This window comes from Pinus tabuliformis, chromosome 1_1 (genome assembly GCF_031772625.1).
Source record: "Pinus tabuliformis cultivar Carrire ecotype Pingquan chromosome 1_1, CPIR1, whole genome shotgun sequence".
Classification (NCBI taxonomy): Eukaryota; Viridiplantae; Streptophyta; class Pinopsida; order Pinales; family Pinaceae; genus Pinus; species Pinus tabuliformis.
The window spans coordinates 348,617,199-348,641,418 of record NC_142297.1 but is presented as its reverse complement, the minus strand read 5'-3'; positions in this window follow the sequence as shown (position 1 = coordinate 348,641,418).

Sequence of the window (24,220 nt, the reverse complement as noted above, 5' to 3'; positions counted from 1 at the left end):
TTGCTAATATGATCCATGAAAAGTACCTTAAACTCTAGACTGAAGGATGTTCGTATATGATTTTATTATAAAGCATCTATTTTTATTTTTTCAAGAACACAAATTCCCATTCGCAATGCATAAGCTAAATGAGAAGGGGGAGCCACAATCTGTTATATTTTGGACCTCCATTCTAAGAAGAAATTCATAGGAATATTCTTTCAAAGACTTCAAAGATCATTTTGTGCATCCAACTACTTGCTTGCTGACCAGACAGACAGAACCCAGGGTCAGTCAAGAAATCCAGGAAACCTTACACCTCAATGGGCAATCAAAGACATGTGACTGGTACTTGTACCATAGTTACATTGAAATTAGAGTATATGGGTGGGAATTTACACCTTATAAGCTACACAAAAACCTTCCTATGAGGATTTTTACCTTGGAGTATATTAGGCAAATGTTTAATTTTGATGAAATCCATTTCATTGCAGCCAAGAAAAAGTCGCTATTCAAGAGAAAACACAAGTGGGGAATTTTATTTGTAACATCAGGACGTCAGGGTAGGAAGCATATGAAATTATAAAACAAATTAAATTTCCCCTAAACTTTGCTTGGTCATATGACCCATTTCAAACAATTTCAAAGCTTAGGATGGAGCATAAGACTACACCATATATGCATACTTAGAGACCAAAAATTGAAAGATATATGAAAGAGGATCAATGGGAAGGGAGCACTTTACAAGAGACAGAGGAGAAACCTTTGTAGAGGACCACTTCACATACTCTTGTTCCTTAGGAAACGATAGAGAAAATAACAAGAGAAGAGGACTCACATTTAGTCACAGAGGTCTTAGCCAAGGAGTGCAATATTTACATGAAAAAAGTTAGAAAGAATCCTACAACATTGTTTGCAGAAAAAGAAGAAGAACAAGGACCAACTATAATAGTTATGAAAGGTTTACAACTTCAGTCACATTCAGAGGATATTTTTGCTGGCTCCCCTACTTCATCATTTTCACAGGGAAATCTAGAAAACACTCCAACAATAGAAATTGTCTAGAATGAGAAAGAATTAAATATTTTTGAAATTTCCAAAGAGATCAAGCAAATAAATGAAGCCCTTAAGCAAAAAACCTACACACAGTTTTGGAAGAAAACTTCCACCACTCAGCATAGGCTCATGTCAGAATTTGACATAGAAAAGAGAAGAATTTATATGGAATTCTTCCAAGCACAGGTCCCCCATCCACAATTAGTGGCAGAATACAAGAAAATAACATTTGAGTTTGAGGCAAAAGATGTCCATCCTTTGGACCAGATGGACATGCATATGCAAACTGGAGAGATGGTTTACTCCAAATTCACATGTACAACAATAACTTCTTCCAAATTGTAGGTATCTTTAAGTAACATTGAATCACAACTAAATCTTGAGAATATTTCTTATTTGACTAAGGATAATAGAATAAAATCCTTAGAAGATCTAGTTATTAGAGTAGTGTATTATCCAAGCAATAGAAAGGCAGTGTAATAAATTATCAAAAAGAAAAATGTTGACATTGCTTCTCTGAGAAACCAATTAAAATGGCCAACCACTGAAGATAGTGAAACTAAAGAGATTTGAGAATTGGAAAGTTAGAAAGAAAATATTCTCATGCTCATCATGCAGTAGAATGCTTAGATAATTGAAATGGAAGCAGAAATAGACAAACTCAACAAGGTGAAAGAGCAGAATTCTTAGCTCACTTTGGTACCTCTTTATGCAATGCCTATTGCACCAATACTTCGAACATACATTTCTATGTTAGCTATAGTAGCAAGAGAGGCCAACTCTATAACAACCCCTACTTCAAATACATATTATTGATCAAATTGGCTCAATCAATGGAAAATATGTCAATACAAGAAGAAATCAGAAAGATGTGAGAGGATGTAAAATCATACAGGAATATAACACTAGATATGAGAATTATCTCGTAACATAGTTGCATATATCCCATAGACATACCCAAAGAATGCAACAGATAGAGAAGTAAACTACCAAGGGTAATACCCTAGCCTAGGTTAAGGAGAATATCTGGAAAAGGATAAATGAAGCCATGATGGAAATCTGGCCATCTATGCAAATCATATTTGAGCAAAAGGAATTATTTGAGAAATATAATGAAGTTATTAAACAAATCAAAGAGAATCTTTGTGATAAACCAAGTGACGCTACAACGCTCATTAAGTTCCTCAATTCCAAAAACAAGTACGAGCTAGAAGAACTGGAGATAGAAGATATGGCTAAGAAAATACTAGAGGTAAAAAACGTGCTAACTAAAAGAAACTTAAACATGCAACTGGAAGAAAAATGACAAGTTTTGGACATAGGTGTACAGAGGTTCTTTAGCAAATTGGAAGTGCTCTACAAAAAGAGACTTTCCAGTTTACTAGTGATTAAAGACAAGCTCATCACATGGCCAGATTATAGGCAGAAATTGATGACCATTACTAAAGATGGTACTAAGTTTGCAGGAGTGAAAGGCAGCATAATAGGGAAAACACTTTTAAAATAATTCACATATGATTTAGACATCCATTATGAAATAAAGCACATCTTTATTTCCAAGCCAACATTTTCGAAATTTATTGAAGTGGAAAAGGTGTAAAGAAAGTTACTCAAGATGTCTATCCCTAGTGAACAACGTTGGGATAAATTTTGTGAGTTACTGGAGTGAGAATATGATTCTATTTTTCCAACACAGGCCCAACATCACATCAGAAATTTGATGGCCAGATATCCAGAAATTCCACAAATCTAGGGCCACCAATCTAAGAAGTTTTAATTTTCCTATATTTTGTAACAAATAGATAGAATTGGTTTTAGAAATTCCTAAAATACATCTTGATCAGGTTTGACAGGATATTCTTTAATAAATTTTTATAAATTCTTCATCATTTGAAGTAAGAGAGGTTTATTTTTTCATTCCAGAAAGATACTGTACTTTTTCATTTAATGGGATGAATAGTAATAAAAGGGAAATTCTTCACAGGATTCATGTGCTGGACTATTTGGTGAAGTGCTTCTCTCACTATCTATGTGTTTATTTCTTTGTTCCATACTTATGTGTTCTTAAATCTGAATTATTTTACAAAATGTTGATGAACATAATTTTTTTGAAAGATACAGTCTGTTTCTAGTTGTGGATAATTCAAATGTTTTATTTTGATATTAAGTTAAGGAATTCTTAACTACTATTTTTCTTAATTGAACCTGTTTTTTTTCTTCTATTACATTTCATTTAAAGCTAAAATATCCACTTAGTTCAACTACCTTGCCATGTTAAACTCCTTTAAAAATATCAGGCAAATCCATGTTATTTTTGTAGACTCCATAACCTAATGGAAGTATCAGGGATTTAATCAGCCAAAGCAACTTTAAAAAATCAAACTCTAAACTCCCATAACTAGCCTAAAATTAGAAATACAACAAAGAGAAATATGAGAAAGAGATCCCTCTCTGAAGCTGGCAGGGCTAGATCCTAGCTTCCAAAAGCTATTTTGTAGTTACCTCTGTGGCTTCTTTCACAACCTAAAATTACAGAGTGCTAACATTTTGGCGACCATACTGGGGAAGAACAATCCATAATTTCATTTTTTACAAAATTAACTTCCCTCGCTCATAAAACTTGATTTGAAGAAAACATAATGATCCAAATTTTAGAAATCAAGGATTAGAGGTTGTAAACTATGTAAATAATCGAGTGGTGTCTCTTACATTTAATATTTGGCTCCAAAAATAATTTACACCAAATTTCATCCTAATCCAAAACCTCCCAAAAGTTTAGATGATCCTAAAAAGTTAGTAAGGAAAATAAATTTAGTTGAAAGTCAAGGAAGTGATAGCCCCCTTTCTAGGTAAAATTCTCTTATAGAAAAGTTTGTTAACATACAAGATATCTAGTTTGACTTACAATTTGAACATAGTGTATTTAGGACCAAATCTGAAAGTTTTGTTTATCAAATTGTAATTTATAAATTTGTACTCCAACCCTATAAATCTATAGGTACATCTGTTGAACTAGATTTTGATCAGAAAACCCTCCAAAAAGTTAATAAGTTACAAGATCGTACTTGATGAAGTTGTACATCAAGCCTATATTCAACAATCTGTTGAACTTTTGGCTCTCGCTATTGCAACATCTTCTCTTTCTTCCCAATATGTTCATCCTACATCAATTAGTCCCACCCCGTTTGTAATCTCCACCACTTGTCCAATAGTATCACAGACATCAACCCAACCTATCCTAAGAACTCTTATATCTATACCTCCCATAAGACACCTATGATTCAACCCATCATGGTTGCTCGTTGTGCTCCCTTGGTCTTACCTAGGCAGTCGCATCCTATGTCCCAAGATTATCAAACCCAATTTCCTGATTTTGTTGCCACTCGTGCTTTCACTGCAAAACAACATATAGATAAAATAAGTGATTTATTTGATCTTTAGGATATGCATGAAAATGATGTAAAGATGAGAATTTTTGTTGAGAGTTTGGGTGGAGAGGTAAGAAAATAGTAAAAAAAAATCACAACAACTGGTATAGTTGATATTGATTTCTTTCATCAAACTTTCTTAAATAGGTGGGAACCAAAACTAGTCCTCTTCAAATTCTAAATGAATATAAAAACCTAAAGATAGGACCTAGTGATATTGTCAAACAATATTGTGACAGGTTTAATAAAGTTTATAATGCAATTTGACCTGCTATTATACTTCCCCGGGTCTTGGCCCTTATACATTTCCTTGAAGGATTTGATGTGGTTATGGCCTATTAGCTAAGAGAAAGATACCCTACTACCTTAGAGTAAATGAAAATTAATTCCCTTAAATTCGAAGCTAATTTATTAGCCAAAAAAGAAAAACTAGAAGATGAAAGAATGGTTTATCTCCAAGAGGAACCTTCCTCTTCTTCTCCATCTTATTATAAAATAGATAGTCTACATAGAACCATGGAGAATATGATGGACAGGATAAGTATAGCTAATAGGGATCCTCCTCAAGAAAACCAACCTGCTCCCCAAATTAGAAATCGTAATTTTAGGAAACCAACCCCCCCAGATCAAACAAAGCCACCAAAAAGGTACAGATCAGCAAGTTAGACCTCCATTTCAAGAGAATTATATAGACAAGGAGGAAGAAATTGATGAAGATGTGAATTATACACAAATCGAATTAACTAGAGTAAATGACAATGATTCTACATTTCTTACTCAAGAGGAACAAGACCTTTTCCTACTATCACATGATGAAATAGATCTTGAGGATTCAGAAGAGTATAAAAAACGTTTGAAAATGAAATTATGGAAGTCATAAGCAATATAATATAAGGAGTAGTAAAACACCTCATATTCCCAATAAAAAAGTAGTTGATACATCTAAAAAGAATAACCTTAACATCCTTGCTAAAAAGAGTGTTGAAGCTCCAACCCAAAAAATATCTAATATTGTATTCAAACCAACTCAAACTGATAATCCCTCCACTAGTTACCAAAACGATATTTTCAAAAAGGTCTTGGTTGAAAAAAAGGATGCCATCAATTTAAACAAAACTCAAACATCATTCAGTATAAAACATGAATTGGCAAAGATTAAAATATCCATTCCTATAACAAAAGTTATGAACAAAATTGCATACAGATCACAAGTAAGGAAAGCCTTAAGTACAGGAGAAGATATAAATATAGTCAGTCTATCTGATGATCCACCAGAAACATTATTTGGGCTTAAACATTCATGATAAAATTTTACATAACCCAATGCTGGACTTAGGGGCCTCTCACAATCTCATGGCTAAGGTTATCATGGAAAAATTGGGACTAGATATCACTAGACGATATAAGGATCTGTATTTGTTTGATTCAAATAAAGTAAAATTCCTTGGGCTTATTAAGGATTTGTGTGTCAACTTAGTGCAAATACCATCCAAGAGATTGGTAATGGACATAGTTGTTGCTGTCCTACCCTTTAAATATGGCATGTTATTGTCTCACTCATGGAGAGCTAGACTCTGAGGAACCCTCCAAATTGATATGACCTATGCTACAATTCTAGCGTTTGCTCAAAACAAGAGACTATACAGGGGAAAACCAATGAAATTTATGGTTAGTAGTCAGGATAAAGCCCATAATTATCCCTTATATTCACTCCATTCAGATCTTCATTATTTTATTTTTTGTAATGATGAAAATATACATGAACAAATTCCAAATGCAAAAACTAAGTTGTGTCAAATTGCAAAATGCAAAACAGATATTAGAGAAAGCGATAACCACGATGAACCTTTATGGAATTTAGGTTTTGATGGGATTGTTAGTAAAGGAGGATAAGGGTTAGGCATATGGGTTTCATGTTCACAAACTCATCATTTAGAAGGACATTCATATAAACTAAATTTTCAATGTACTAACAACATAGCTGAGTATGAAGCCTTGATTTTTGGGTTGCAAATTTTAAAGAGGCTAGGTTCCAAAAGAATTTCAATTCATGGAGATTCCAAATTAATAATAAAACAGGTTAAAGGGGAATACTATGCCAAACACCCAAGGTTAAGGGGCTATAGGATTTTTGTTTTGGATTTTTTGGAATCTTTCATTGAGTATAGTCTGTCTGTGGTCACTAGAGATCAAAATATCCTAGCTAATGGTCTTGCTACTTCATTTAGTACTTGTAAAATGCCATATCGTCCTAGTCACATGAATATACAGTTGAAGTAGAAAACATACCTACTATACTAGACACTACTAGATATTAGCATGTTTTGTGAAAGAATGTAGAGGTCGAAAGTTTTTTAAAATAAAAATATGAGTTTGAGTGTGATAATATAGACAAAGAAGTTGACTTAGAAGATAGTGTACATAAACATGTGACTAAGATATGAAAGAAACATATCAAGAAAAAGAAGAATCAGAAATTTTACAGTTGAAAGATAATGTTTTTCCTAGAGGATAAGCCCACTTAGAGGATTTATTTTAATTTAATGACGTAGCCAAAAATCCTAAAATTGAACTTATTGGAGGTGAAGTTGAAGAATGTAACATTGGAACTCAACAAGAACCCAAGATTATCAAGTAGTGGACTTTAAATTTGAAGATTAAATGGGTGGATTTATAGTTATATATCTTGATGATATCACTTTTCCTTTAAAACAGATGAGGAACATTTACTTCACCTAAGGAGGGTATTAAAAAATGTAGGAGATTTGGCATTTCCGTGAACCCAAAAAAACGTTGTTTGGTTTAAAAGAAGGAAAAATACTTGGAAATATCGTTTCAAAGGAGGGAATAAAATAATATCCTAACATAATTGAAGCTATATTAAAAAAAAAACCCCTTAGAAATGTAAAGGAAGTTCAATGCTTCATTGGGAAAATCAATTTTTTGAGGAGATTTATTCATAATCTAGTAGAGCTTCTAAGAAATATAACAAACATATTGAGAAAATATATAGAATTAAAGTGGAAGATTGAAGCTAAACAATCATTTGATAAATTAAAACAAGCTTTAACCTAGGCTCTTGTGCTGATTATCATTGATTTTACAAAATCTTTTCTCATTTTCTCATTTTCCTCTTAGCATACTATTGCTACAATTTTCTTACACAAAAATAATGAAGGACATGGAAATCCTATTGCTTTCTTTAGTAAAGCCTTGAGATATGTTGCATTAACATACAATATCATGGAAAAAAAGCTTTTTCTTCGGTAAAAGCTATAAATTTTTTTAGAGTTCATATCCTCCACTCACATATAATTGCATTCATTCCAAATCACGTTGTAAAAGACATACTAACTCAATATGATCCTGATGGGAAAAGAGATAAATGGATTTCCATTATCTTCGAATATGAAATTGAAATAAAACCTACCAAACTCATTAAAGGTCAGGGGTTAGCTAAATTGATGGTTGAATCTAATTACATGCTTTGGATATAAATTATCGAGCTATACTCAATGAATTAGAAGAGCAGGTGACTCAACAAGTAGCAGAAGCTTTTGCTACATCTCCCCGGTATGAAGACCTTATTTTTGTCCTACATCATTTGCAATCTCCTCCCGGTCTGACCAAAATGAAAGCTAGATTTCTTAAACTCAAAGCCTTGAAATTTTTAATTTTAGAAAATAATTTGTACTGGAAAGATACTGGTGGAGTTTTACTAATTTACTTGTTGAATGATGAGGCAGATAAAGTGATGTAGGAATTTCATGAAGGAGATTGTGGTGGACACCTATACTGGAAGTCCACTGCCAACAATTCCTAAGAGCATGTGTTTATTTGCCAAACTTATTTTCTAATGTCAAAAATAAATTCACCTCATGTCATAAATTCCATATATTTGAAGGTAAACGAAAAATATTGCCTTTACCCTTAAAGCGCATATCAACTGAAACTCCTTTTCAACAATGGGGTGTGGATTTCATAGGAGAAATTCACTCTTCAACTTTGATTGAACATAAGTGGATTCTTATAGCCACGAATTATTTTACCAAATGGATTGAATCTATACCTACTAGGCAAGCCTCTGATGCAGTAATCGTTAAATTCCTAGAGAATAATATTCTTTCAAGATTTGGATGTCCTAGGAAACTCATTACAGATAATGCTACAACATTCAAATCTAAGAGGATGGTGGAATTTTACATCAAATATCAAATAACTTTGGCACACCCTACAACCTATTACCCTCATGGAAATGGACTAGAAATGTCTCCCAAAAAAACCGAGTTAATATTATCAAAAAATTGTTGTAGGATAACAAGAAATCATGGCACAATAAGCTAGTAAATGCATTATGGGTAGACATATTTACTATAAGAAATGAATTGGAATGTTTCCATACCAATTATTTTATGGGATGCATGTTGTTTTTATAACTTCATTAGGGCTTCCTGTTTTGAAAATGATGCAAGAATTGCAGGTTGAACCAAATGACCTACCAAGAAGAATAAATCAAACAATTCAATTGTAGCAATCAAGAGAAGAAGTTCACAATAGGACTCAATTGGTAAAGAAAGTATTACGAACATATATGACAGAAGAAATAAGGCTGAGGATTTTCATATAGGAAACCATGTTTTAAATGGGATTTAAGAAGAGAAGAAAAGGGAAAGTTTACCCGGAATTCAACAATTTATGGATGGGACCTTACATAATCCATGATTAGCAGGGCAATAATGAATTTTTTCTAAAGGATATGGATGGAATAGAGCTACTTGGTGGACCAGTCAATGGAAGGATGATGAAACATTATGTTCTTCTGGAGTAGAAGCACTTCTCATCATATTCATTGTAGATACCATTTTCTTTGTACTATTATGTTTGAGGTAGCTCATGTCAGAATGTTGAATCTCGTGGAGAAAGCTGTGAGCTTTTAATCATGATTGCCACCATAACTAAAACAAAAAAATTAGATGCAGTAAAACACTAAAGAAGAGGATTCAAGTCTACTATTCTACCATGCTTGATACCTCACAAGGAGAGTGCCATCCCTATCTGGAGCCACTGTTAGAGTCCTACGATTCATAGGATCAAATGATGATTGAATTTTTTCTTTCATTATATCCAATTGTAAATAGAATTGTATATTGCAAATTATTTCCAAAAAGATATATAAATACAAAATAAAAAATGAAAAGATGGTATATATAAAAAGATGGAATAGGAAAAAAAAGGATGAAAAGAACCCCATAAAAAAAATAACTGAATGTGATGAAAATTCAAATGGGACTACTAGATAAATGTTTTGATTTTCTAGAAGAAATTGATTGTTGTGTGCATCTTGTTTAAAATTCCACAACCTTGAGTCATTGTTTGTGTCATACAATGTAATCATGATCAAACAAGTTTCAATTTCTGTTAATTAGATTAGAGAATAAAATTAGCTAAACTATGTAATCTTGGCTAGTGATAGTTACGTAGATTAGATGAATAAATTTTTCCAATAGTGTAATCTAGATCAATGAATTTATAGGGTTAGGTTATAGTTAGATGAGATGATTTTCCATTTTAAAGAAAATAAAACAAGGGTTGGCCCCTCTAAACACACCCTTGGTTAGTCAAAATTACCTATTTTAGTGCAAAATGGAGATCAAAGAGGTGGACACAAAACAAATTAATATTTCGAGTCATATTAAGATTGGCGTGAAACATAAGTTTATCCAAAGTTAGAGTTAATATTATAAATTTTTAGAAGACAAAATTCATTTTCTCATATTTGGTTAAACGCTGTTGTTGTTGGGAAAAGTATCCAATACGGAATGCCCCTATCCCACTCTAAGAGGTGATAGTGCCTTAGCAACAAACAGGTAAACTTATTCGAGTATTCTTCTTTATGGAATGCAAGCAAGGAAGAAGGATCTAACTAACTTGTATCTTCCGCTAGTTTGTCGATCCAAATCACTCCTCTCTTCGGTAACTCCCAGCTTCTTGCTCCTTCACCAGCCCAGCTTCACTGAATTCCTGCAAGATCACAAGAAAGAGAAACTACAAAAAGATACAGATATACATTCATAAAAAGCTCAAGATCAGATTAAGCTAAACATGTAAGCATAACAAAACATTATTGGTATACAACATGTAGGAGAAACTCAAATATTTTATTGATAAGATAATAAAGTCTGAGAGGAGATACAACCAAGTGAGTTCCGATCCAGCATCTACCTCCCAGCGATGGAATCCCTTCCTCTCCTCCAACAAAGCATAAATCACCCAATGTGCTAATGTCAATCTCAAACCAACAGAAATTCTCTGCAAAGTACAAAATTCCAGCCTCCTGAACCTCTGGGTGAGAGATCCATATATATATGTGAGCAGAGAGGATGAGTCAGCTCATGTTTTGACTTGTGGCTTCTCTCTGTCAGTTCTTGCTTCCACTTGGAGGTTGAGAACCTCTTACTCATCACTAGTCGAATCCATTGAGGCAAGTGTCATTGGAGAAGATTCTGGAAGCTTCCAGGGTCTTTCCACCTCGTTGAATGAACTTGCCATTTGTCATTTCCCACTCAGCGCACCCTGGTAGTGCTTCTACCCGCGTTGCAGTGCACCTAGCCAGTGTAATCTCTGCATTTCAGCGCAGAAAGCTAGTGGAGCCTCTGAATTGATCCTGAATTTACTGTTTCTGAGTGGTTTTTGGTGGAGAACTTCTGGGAGAAGCTGTCTTTGGTTGAACTTGTTCCTTTAGGGGTAGGAACAACTCATTTAGGGACTTTGGATCCCTTGGATTATGGAGATTTCATGCTCAATGCTGTAAGGCACAAAAATGTCTATAACTATTTCCCCCTAAAGTATGAGGCCATTTATCGGGTGAAATGCTTTATTAGGAGGATCCGAAGTTCTTCCAATGTTGGGAGGAGACCTGTAATAAGATACAATACAATAGATTATTTTTTTTCATACTGCTTTCATGATCTAGCTGAGGCGGGCATTCCCATGCTCAGCTTTATAAATTCATTTTTCTGTACATAGAACAGACAATCGTCTGATGGTAGACTGATGATTTCGATGGAATCATCATCCTTTCGGTAGGATGATTATCTGCTGTAATGCTGTACATGTCAATGTATTTATTTTTCCTGAATATATCGCAGGCCGGATGGATGAAACTAGATTTGGGGTCTTCAATCTCGTCCGATCTTCACTCTAAGTACAAGTCGATCCATGTGAGAAATGTTCTAAAGTCGAACATGGAAAGACATCCTTTGATTACCGGTCAATGAGGTAAACCGTTAACAAGCGCGAGAGGAATCACCGATAATGATAATGACCCTCAAGGTACTGCAGTACAATTCGCGTGGTGTGAATAAAGGACTTGGCGTCCAACACCATGCAAAATCTTTCGGTCGAAGGTCATTGATGTATACCTGTCGCCGGAAGTGAGAAACTTGCCATTGAGGCATGCAAGCTTCAAAGTACTGAAGGGGTTGTTCCTAGACCAACTTCTTGGATAATGAGCTGATGTCGATAAGAAGCGATCTGTCAAAGGAGGGCCTTAATGTATCCCACATCAGTGACACGGAACGGAGCAAATGATTTTGATGGAGGTGAAAACGATCTGATGATATATGGTTCAGGGTGGCGGTCATGAAAGGATGAAGGATAATGTATGGTAGTGGATGGGACACAGTTGACTTCTCTGGATGACTTCTCTTGAACATATCGGCGACACTTGTGTGATGGATTGGTAGCATTTACCCCAAAGGTGGATGGTATGGCGAGACCATGGCGATGTGATCGGTGAATGAAACAACCCAACCCGACTCAGGCACGAAGTGGAAGTGTCATGTTCAAGAGCGACTTGCTACCAATAAAGTTGTTTGAGTTTCTTCCCAATTTTTCCCCAGTCATTGGTGACTAGTACCTCTTTATTTTTGTCAAGCTTGAGGAGGATAACATATGCTTGTTCTATAATTTTTCCTTTGGGCAAACCCATCGCTATGTTTTAACGAGCCTAGCGATAGTGAAACTCGTTCTCGTCTAAAGACAAGTTTGTCGCTATTTAATGCTTTTAACGAGCCTAACGACAAAGATAACTCGGTCCTTTTCATTTTTAGAGAGTCTGAAAAGGTACATAAAGTCAACTCCGAAAGTCCTTTTTCGTCATCTAATCCCTTAAGTCCGAAAAAGTATAAAACAATACAGAAGGGATGAGTTTTCGATAGTTTTAACGAGCCGAACAAAACAAGCGCTCGATCTTTTTGTGCAATAATCCCTCAAGTCCAAAAAGATTAAAATCTAGAGGAGGGATAGCACTTCTGGTCGCTTTAACGAGCTGGAAGGCCAAAACCCGGCAATCTTTTCATATTTACGAGTCAGGTAAAAAGAGCTTAAAGAAGACTCGTCTTTTGAGGAACGAGTGATAAAATGGGTTAGCAGTTGATTCCAGGTAAGAGTTGGAATTTTCCAATCACGGCAGTGTCACAAGGATGGCTAGTGAAATCACTCATCGTAGCTATTCCTCAAAATGGGTAAACAATCATATGGAGGTGAACGATCGGCCAATAGAAAAGTGGAGGTGACAGTGCAAACATGACCAAGGCTTTAATGGCTGATAATGTTACATTCACGGTGGTTATTTACCAGAAGATAGTTCATTTTTTAACGAGCTTCAACGCGGAAGAACACTGCTCAGTCTTATGTTTATTTTTTAACGAGCATGAACTATGTGCTAAAACTGCTCCATCTTATCTTTATTTTTTAACGAGCATGAACTATGTGCTAAAACTGTTCGATGATGATTTTGCATGCCCCCAGCATAATAACGCAAATCAAGGTGCATGCATATTGGTCACTATTTAAGCATAGTAATGCTTGAGGTACAACCCATTACGGGGTTGCGCCAGTGGAATTCCGTCATAATCCATTAACTTGTAGGCTCCTTTTTCTAACACTCGTTTAACAATATAGGGTCCCATCCATAAAGAATTAAATTTACCTGCTTGGTCGTAAAGCAAGACCAAGTCACCTTCTGAGAAGACACGGGGTTTGACATTTTTGTTGAACTGTGCCTTGACTCGTTTCTTACGGGCTTCGTTAGCCAACGCGGCATCACGACGGGTTTCATCCAATTGGATTAATTCCAAGAAACGGGCCTTTTCTTTTGAAGTTCCGGGGAGGAGATCAATTGCGAGTTTAAGAGACAAGATTTCACACTGGACTGGTAAGACTGCTTCCAGGCCATATACCAGTTGGAAAGGCGTGAACCCGGTCACATTCCTTACCGACGTTCGGTAGGCCCACAAGGCTGAGTACAGGATTAGGTGCCACCTTCTTTTGTGAACTCCGATCATCCTTTGCAACATATGCTTCAGGACTTTGTTGATCGCTTCAACTTGTCCGTTGGCTTGCGGATAATACGGGGTGGAGCTATCGTGAGATATCCCTAGCCTGGCAGCTAATTCAACCATCATGTGATTGTGAAAATGCAATCCATGATCCTTAACTATAGCCTGTGGTACGCCGAATATGGCGACTACATGATTGAAAAAGAAAAGAGTAGTTGTTTCACAAGTGTTATCTAATTTAGGCATCGCCTCGGCCCATTTGGTAAAATAGTCAACGACGACTATAATATACCCATGCCCCACGGTCGAGGTGGGGTTACATGTCCTGAAATCGATGCCCCATTTAGCGAAAGGCCCACTAGAAACTGTTGGCTTTAAAGGTGCGGGTGGTCTTCTGGTTTTTCTATCAAAAATTTGACAAGCATGGCAACTTCTGACTGCGGTTATGCAATCTTTGAACATGGTTGGCCAGAAGTATCCTGCTCGTAAGATTTTTTGTGTTGTAGCATATCCAGATTGATGCCCCCCACACGTGCCTGAATGACACTCATTCAGGGATTTTTCGACCTCCTCATGGGTGAGGCACCTTCTAAGAACTGTATCGACACCACGAAGGTAAAGCGTATCACCGACGATCATGTAGTCTTTTGCTTGGTATCGTATATGTTTCTGTTCTAAGTGAGAGGTGTCAGACCTTAACTTTTGGGTTTGGAGATAAATTATTATATCTCCATACCACTCATTTCTTGTAGATATCAGAAACAAATTCTCCTCCACGATTGATTATTCGAATGTTTCATCGTTGGATGACGATGGAAGATCGCACAATAATTCTGTGAAAACTAGAGCTTTCTTTGATTTGGATTTTACGAATTCCAGATCAAACTCTTGAAGGATTGCTATCCATTTTGAATATTTGCCCCCCAGCAACTGTCGCGACAATATATAAGTCATGGGGTTGCAATTAGACAAAATGGTAGTTTTCCGAAAGAGGACATAGTGTTGAAACCTTTGTATCGCTTGAACAGCCGCAAGCGCATGTTTTTCAACATAAGAATATTTACTTTCTGTATCATTTAAGTTTCTACTTAAATAATATATAGGGTGTTCGATTCCATCGACTTCTTGAACTAAAACCATTGCGATGGTCGTATCTGTTGCAGCTAGATACAGGTTAAAGTCTCTTTGATAATCGGGTGCATACATTAATGATGCTTTTATTAAGGAATCCTTTAAAGCATCAAACGAAGCTTGCGCAACCTGATCCCAGACGAAGGGTACCTCCTTTTTCAAAAGACGTGTATAACCTTTAGCAAGTTTGGCGTAATTTGGAATGAACCTCCTCAGAAAGTTTGCTTTCCCTTGGAGTTTCTGAATCTGAAGCAAATTTGAAGGTGGAGGCAAATTGATGATTGCCTGGACCTTGCAAGGGTCGAGACGAATCCCATCCTTTGAGACTACAAAGCCAAGTAAATGACCAGAACTGACGCAAAATACACATTTGTGCGGATTGAGTCGTATCTTGTAGTGTCGGCAACGTAGAAATATCGCTCTTAAATGCTGCGGACGATCAGTCCGCTTTCGCGAATGAGCCGGAAGGTCGTCAAGTTATGGTTGAACGATGTGTTTGATGTCATGGAAGGAATAATTCATTGCCCTCTGAAACCTCGCCCCTGCGTTCTAAGTGATGTGGCCTATCACTTAGTTATTTTGAGTTAATTTGAGTTAGATGGCATATAGTGAGTTGTGGACTAGTTGTTGGCTAAAATTAGCTATCTAGTGGAGTTAACACTAGTGTCTATTAGTTAACTAGTCTCTAGTTCTAGAATAGAGATAGTCTTGAGTTTAGTTTAATAGTTGACTTTTTGTTAACACAACTTACTCTTAGTTAACTAGTTGAAGCTAATTAAATAGCCCTAGTAGGTCATGCAATTTGAATTTCCGATAAATACTGAATGAAGGCACAAATTGTATTTATTATAGTACATGTTTTTCTGTGTGCAGAGCTTGAGAAGCAAGCAAAAAAATTATCTTGGGAATTATGCAAGGAAATAGGAAAAATTCCTAATTTTTAGGGGAAAATTATGCTAGGAAATAGGAGCTCCTAGCAAGCTTTAATTTCCTAAGTGTTGGGCAAGCCTTGAGATAGAGTTGATGAATATTGTAGGGAGCTTCAAGCTTGAAGTAAATTCTATGTAAAATATCATAGTTCTTAGTTGATTTAATACAAGAAAGAGGGGTTTTTCCCAGTTCGTTTCCCCAGATAAATTATTGTGTTCTATGTGTGATTGTGTTTCTATTCATTGTTTTCTTTATGCATAGTTTTGGTAGATAAATCTTATGTCTTTTGTAATCAGTGTTTTCTCATCAGAAGTTGCATGATTTCAATGATTTTCTACATGGTATCAGAGCTAAAAACAAGATATCCTTGATAAAATTGAAAGCACATTGGAGAGAAGATCAATTAGTGCAGGAATTATACAAGTGCAAGAATCGTGTCATACTATGGTTTGAGGATAAAGCATGCACTAGAAGAAACTTCCAATTTTTGCTAATGGAAGGATAGAATGGAGGTTCTGCTAGATGATAACGGGGTATTGGAATACATCAAGAATGATATTCTTAAACCTGATGCACAACAACTTTATCAATGGAAGAAGGACATTGCCAAAACTAGAAGAATGATCCTCGAAGGAGTTAGAGACCATATTTTTCCAAATTTGCATGGGAAGAAAAATCCATTTCATATGTGGAAGGCCCTAAATAATTTTTTTGAAAGAAGTACTGATGCCAAAAAAACATGCTTTAAAGAAGAAATTGAGGAACATTCAAATGGGAAAGGATGATCCCATTGTTACATATCTATGATACTTTTCTCAAGTAAGGGATGAACTTGGAGGTGTTGGAGAAATAGTTACACCCGTAGAGCTTGTAAGCCTTGCTATTCTTGAGGTTCAGAAATTTTGTCATAGTTTATAGGATGCAATGCATGACAAATATAAGCTCCCTAATTGGGAGAAACTATGGTCAGATCTTGTGTAGGATGAGATAAGGAAGAACAAAAGGGATTGAGTCTCATCTAGAACAAAAAGAGGGAAAATTTTAGGGGCTAATGGTCACAAGTGGGCTAATTTTCCATAGCTTTTCCAAAAAAAAGGATTCATTAATTTCCATTTTTTTTAAAAAGAAATTATAGTATAAAAATATTTTACCTTAAAAATTGTTGAAATTTTATATAGAGGCTGTATAAAATTATTATAAATCATAATATTATTATATTAATACCGTGAAACATTTTATATACGACATATCATGGAGTAGTGAGATTCACCAATGTTTCTAAATGCTAAGATAAATTTCCCTCCTTAGAATTTTCCCCCGAGAAAAGAGGAGGACAACTTTTTCCTAGCTGGAAAAGGGAAGAAAGCCAAGGGCAAGAAGGCCCGAGTAGAAAATGAGTCTAGTCAGAATGGAGGTAAGGAAAAGAATGCTATTAGCAAGACCAAGTGTTTTCATTATCACGAGTTTGAACATTATGCTACAAAATGTTGAAATGAGAAATCCAACAAGCATGTTGCAGCATCAACAAGAGGAGAACTAATCTCTTCTAAATTCAAATTGGATTTCTCTTTGATAGCTTAAATGGAAAGTTTAGTTTGAAACAGTGTGTGGCATATTGATTTAGGGGCTTCATTCCACGTGAGAGGGAACAAATATATCTTCAGAAGTTTGGAGGAGAAAGACATGCAATTCCATATCAAGCTTGGACATGATGGTAGATACTTAACGAAAGGAGTTGGTATAATGAGATTTAATAGGGAGATGAATTTACTTCTTTATCTAAAGAACATGATGTATGTCCCAGGATTGAAGAAAAGCCTTGTCTTAGTAGCAATCATTGAAGAAAAATGGCATGATATTGTATTTAACAAAGGGAAGGCATACCTCAAGGATACTGCTTCATGACAAGTAAAGTAATTAGGGGTCAACATTGAGAGCCTCTACAAATCGAAGGTTAATGGATGTGGAACCTTGAGAAACAAAGAAAAGAGTTCTGATAGTAGAGATGTGGTGGTTGAGTGAGAGCAAGATAGAGCTCTCAAGATGGAGCCTCAACCAATATCTCAGTTTCACTCTAAGTAAGTTTTTAGCTGGGTTGACCAATAGGACAATGATGAGGACCATAGCCCAGGGTGAGTGGAGGTAACCATTTAGTAAGAGACTTCCAATATAGGGAAAGTTCGAGCCAAGTGGGTAGAGGATTTGGTGAAGGGAACTCATAAGACAATTTAGTTCCCTTGCACCAAGAAGCACACACCCAGATGGACAGGGTACATGGCTCTTTCTAGTTTAAAGGGAGTAGCTACAACAAGAGAGAACTTGGTAGAGATGAAGATAGATCCAACTGCATGAGGTTCTTCCAAGGATTCCTTCCTCGGTAAGAGGGAGTGTTGAAAACGTAGCAAGGAATGACTCCTTTGACTTGTGCCTTAGTCAAATATGCTAATTCGAATTCAATATCATAGATTCTTGAGATATTTTTCAGTTAACAGGTGTGATGTGGCCTATCATCGAGTTATTGTCAGTTAAATGAGGTTAGATGGCATACTGTGTGTTGTGGAATAGTTAATGGCTAAAATTATCTATCTAGTGGAGTTAACTCTAGTGTCTATTAGTTAACTGATCTCTAGTTCTAGAATAGTGACAGTCTTGAGTTTAGTTGAACACTTGACTTTTTGTTAACTGAGCTTACTTTTACTAAACTAGTTGTTGTTACTAAAATTAGTCGTAGTAGTTGATGCGATTCAAATTTCCTATTGATATTGAATGGAGGCACACATTATATTTATTATGGTACACAAGTGTTTGTGGGTAGAGTTTGAGAAGAAAGTAGTTGTCAATTGTGCAAGGGAATAAGAGAAATTCGTATTTTTTAGGGGCAAAATTGTGCTAGAAAATAGGAGCTCCTAATAGGAGTTACTTTCCTAATTGTTGGGAAAGCCTTGAGAGAGAGTTGATGAGTATTGCAGGGAATATTGCAGGGAGCTTTAGCCTTGAATTAGATTCTATGTTATAGATCAAATTGCTCAATTGATTTAATACAAGGAAGTGGGGTTTTTCCCAGTTGGGTTCCCTAGATAAATTATTGTGTTTTATTTGTGATTGTGTTTCTATTCATTGCTCTTTTTCCACATAATTTTGGTAGAGAAATCTTGTTTCTTTTGTGATGAGTTTTCTCTCATTAGCAGTTGCAAGGTTTCAAGGATTCCTTACACCTTATCATAATAAAATATATCTAAGTTATCAATCTCAAATACAATAGCTTCTCGTGAGAAAATTAGTGCGCTTCTCCTGAGAAACTTAATAATATCTCACTTGTTTGACTGAAAAACATTAAAAAATCTTATAAAAAATGTTTAATTTAGTAACAAATCATCAAAATTTTGTATATCAATTCATATTTAATTAATAAATACTTTTTTATATTACCATCAAAATATTATAAAACAATATGATTATCACACTAACATGCCAAATAATATATAACAATAACAACAACTACATTCACATAAAATTCTATTGAAAACATTTCTCATCATTAAAATTGTTACGTAATTTTTAACCAGTAGCATAGGTTGAGAGGGATCAAATCTCTCAAAATACAAACATATTTTTAAGTACAAAACTAGCAAAAAAGTTTGCAACTCCAAATATTTGATAAGTCTAGACTCTTGATAAATTTGAAATTAACATAAATCTATCATAGTTATTTACCACACTACTTACATCATTTATAAATTTCACATATTTATAAAAATATTTAGATTTATAATTTTATTAAAATCCTCATGTATTACAATTTTGTTATATATATATATGAGAGATATGTAACTATTAAAATTCTGTACGTTTATTAACCATTTTTCTAACTATGTTTCTTATTTAAATTTTGTAATCCAATATGATTAGATTAAAGTTGTGTACGTTTATTAACCATTTTTCTAACACTTTTTCCTATTTAAATTTTGTAATGTAATATGATTATTTTATATGTATTGTGAATATTAATATTTTATATAACTATTAATTAAGTTTAAATATAAAATTAAAATATCATGATAAATAAAAAATTATTTTATTATTAAAAATAAAATTGTCAAATTGTATTGAGTCTAATTATTATTTTTATTAGATTTTATATTTTTTTAATTAAATCTAAATTATTATTATCTTTTTTATTTAATTATTTATTATACAATAGCTTTTTACATAATAACATATTATAATACTAAATAAACAATAACGCCTTAATACATACAATATTCTATAAATTAATTTCTAATAATGTTAAAAACTAGTTCAATTGATTAGGTTCTCATCCTTAAAAGCCTTCCACTAATGAGAAGTCATAAGGTCAACACTTTTTATCTTCTAAAAGAATATTATTTTTTACCTAATAACCATATTATTGATAATAACTACTTTATTTTATATATAAAGAGATATTTTCAGAATTGTTTTCTATTATTTTTGAAAATGGTATAACATTTGGTAACTTATTTTTTGATTAATAATAACCATAATTATTATTAATTGTTATTTATAAAGAAAATTGTAAGGTTAGATGAGATTTCATTCAACTGCCATGGCCACTTGAGCTATGTAGACAATTGTTATTTATAATTTAAATTAAATGATTTCCATCACTTAAAAATGTATATTATATAAAATAATTTTTTAGTATCATATATAAAATAAATAAACTTTCCCTTAGATTTTTAACTTAAAATACTTTCGAATTTCAATATAATGTATTGTAGATTTTTTGAAAATTAATACTTAAAAATAATTATTATTAATTTCTATTTATTTTAACAAGAAATTTTTAAAAATTTGTATATTTATTTTCTGATCTAAATAGTCTAAAATTTGCAGGGATTCATTAAAATTACAAATTTGATGAATAAATTCTTTACCATCTAAGTACCTCTTGGTTTTTTTAAGGTGTTAAATCTAAATATATAATTTAAAAAACCAATTTTATGTTGTTGCAATTCTAATGCCTCTAATGCCTTTACTGATATCGTGATCGATTCCTACTAAAATCTCACATGTCATCGTGTAAAACAAGATATCAACAACTAACTCTCGTCATTAGCGCTTTTGTACTTTGATTGGGTGCATATAGAGAAAATGGGAAAACAATTTGTAAAAAATAAAAAATGATTTTGATGACAGAGGGAATTTAAGATAGTTGAGAGATTATATGTAATATAAAATAGTTAACATGGAATTTGGTGATGTTAAGATTTTATTAGTTGTTTTGTGAAGAATCATAATATTCTTTTTGGGGTTAAAATCTATTTATTATGTATTATTTTGATATTTTTTTTGCAATTTTAATTATAGGTTTTGGAAAATGTTAAATATTTTTATTTTCGTGTAAATTTAAAATTAAATTTCTAATTTTATGGAAATGTTATATCTAATTTTCGATTGAGTGAACAACTTAGATGGGACATAATCCTCTAGTGGGGTTTTTTTATTTTTATTTTAGGTCTTTGTTAGTGCATAAAAAATTATTTAAAGTAAAATTAAGATTAATTTTGTGATCTGTCTTCCATAGATGAGTGCTCTCACAATGACATTGAGACGGCTTTGCACAATGATGCCATGTGGTTGTATGTCATTTACATAGGCACGGTGGAGGGGGATGAACATATCTCAATAAAGTTAATACAATGCATGGAGTCCAAATAAACATTCACCTAGCAAACTGAAAGAATATACTTTCACCTAGCAAATTCAAAACCATAATTGTAGTAGCAAGTTTCATTATGTGGATATTTACTTGTTGAGAACTTTCCTTGTGTGGAGGAAGCTTATCTATGTTTTAATTTGAAGAAGTTAAATGTGCGAACTTTTGATGAAAGATTTTATTAAAATACTATAAACCTAAATATGAAATATAAATTAAATTAATTTAAGTTTATGACCAAATAAAATTTATTTATTAACTTTTATCAATTGCTAAAAGGAATAAATATTATTATCAAAGAAAAATCAATGTTATTTATGAATGCATGCAGTGGAAGTGTCATTCTTCAGACAACGAAAGCTCTTGGGATTGAAACATTGACTATGACCATATCAAATTCATTTACAAAAGGAACTTATCATGCAATAAATTATTTTGTTGAAGTTGAAAGAAGGATAGCATAATACACTAAACAATGGGTTTGTTTTTTTTTAAACTCCATATTTCATTTTGCAATAGTCAATGCTAAAGTAGTCTTTATAATTAATTTAGTTATACACATGTACATTTTATTTTCTTAAAATAAAGAAAATTTTAAAGAACTCTTATAGACTCTATATACATATTCTCTCTACACATATATAAAATGCTAATGCTATCAATGTTTTAAATATTTATTGAATAATTAAATATTTATCTTCTCAAAAAGCAGGTGGAAGATACACATTATTTTTGTGGTCATAAGATTGTTGTGCAAACCAAGAACCATAAATGTAGGAGGTTGTTTCATTATGTGCACTTCCTCAACACAATGAAAATTTTCATTAAAAACTATAAACCTAAAACTCATAAATATAAATTCAATTAATCTAACTTTATGGCCAAATAAAATTTATTTAATAATAAATTTTATCCTCCATAGGCTTTTTACTAAAATACTATAAACCTGAAAAATCATAAATATAAATTAAATAAATTTAACTTGGTCACCAAATCAAATTTATTTAATAACAGATTTTATCAATTGCTAAAAACAATAAACACATTATTATGAAAGAAAATTCAATGTCATTTATGAATGCATGGAGAAAACTCAAAGTTGCAGGAATCAATTCTTCATTGTGTAGAGCTTACAATGAAATCTTTCATTAAAAGACTACAAATATACAAATCATAAATATAAATTCAATTAATTTATCTTTATGACCAATTCAAATTTAATGCAAGTTTTTGTTGAAAATCTATCAACCTAAAAATTATAAATATAAATTAAATTAATTTATCTTTGTGACCAAACAAAATTTATTTAATAATAAATCTTGTTAACTAATAAAAACAATAAAAAAAAAATTGAAAAAAAATTTAGTATCATTTATGAATACATGCATAGAAGTTAGAGTTGTAGGAATGAATATTTCATTGTGTAGAGTTTACAATGAAAATTTTCATAGTACAGGTGAAACTTTCTCCCCACACTGAAAGCTCTGCACATTGAAACATATAAAATTCATTTAATAATATTTTTTTTATCAATTTCTAAAAGAAACAAAGACTTATGGCATAATAAATTATTTTTGTGAAGTTGAAAGAAAGATCTCATAATACATTAAACTATTGGTTTAATTTTCAATAAAAGATTATAAACCTAAAATATTAAATATAAATTAAATTAATTTAACTTGATGATCCTATCAAATTTATTTAATCATAAACTTTACAATGAAATTTTTCATGGTACAGATGAAACTTTCTCGAGACACTAAACATTGAAACATATAAAATTCATTTAATAATTTTTTTTTTTCAATTTAAAGCAACAAAGACTTATGATACAATAAATTATTTCGCTAAAGTTGAAAGCAAGGTATCATAATACATTAAACTATTGATTTTATTTCATTAAAAAAGTATAAACCTAAAATAATAAATATAAATTAAATTAATCTTACTTTATGATCCGAACAAATTTATTTTAATTATAAATTTTATCAATTCCTAAAAACAATTAATGTTATTATGAAAGAAAATTCAATGTGACCAAATCAAATTTATGTAATAACAAATTTTCTCAAATTTTAAAAGTAGAAGGGATTTATAATACAATAAATTATTTTGTTGAATTGAAATTAAATCCCATAATATATTAAAGAGTGAGTATTAATTTTCAAAACATTGTGAAACACTCTATATTTCATTTTGCAATAGTTAATACTAAATTATTTTTTGTAATTAATTTAGTTATACAGGTATACCTTTTTATCTTAAAGCAAATAATATTCCTTATACATAGTTTACAATGAAAGTTTTCATTGTGTTGAGGAAGTTTATCCCTGTTTTAAATTGAAGAAGTTCACTGTGTAGAGTTTTAGTTGTCTAAGGAAGTTTCTTCTACCTAATGGAAACTTTTATTAAACAACTATAAACCTAAAACTCATAACTAGCATTTGCACCTAGTGTTGCAAAGGAAACGCCGTAAGGCATAGTGTGTGGAAGAATATTGAAACGTGAATAGGCTTTTGCGGGCTTTTTTGGAAGCAAGGGTCGATGAATTCGAGCTTTTATTTGAGGGAGCGATGCCGAAAACCGTTGAAATGGAATGCAAGCAGCCATAAATATGCATTGAACCTGTTTAGAGACCTTTGTTTGTTGTTGGAAAA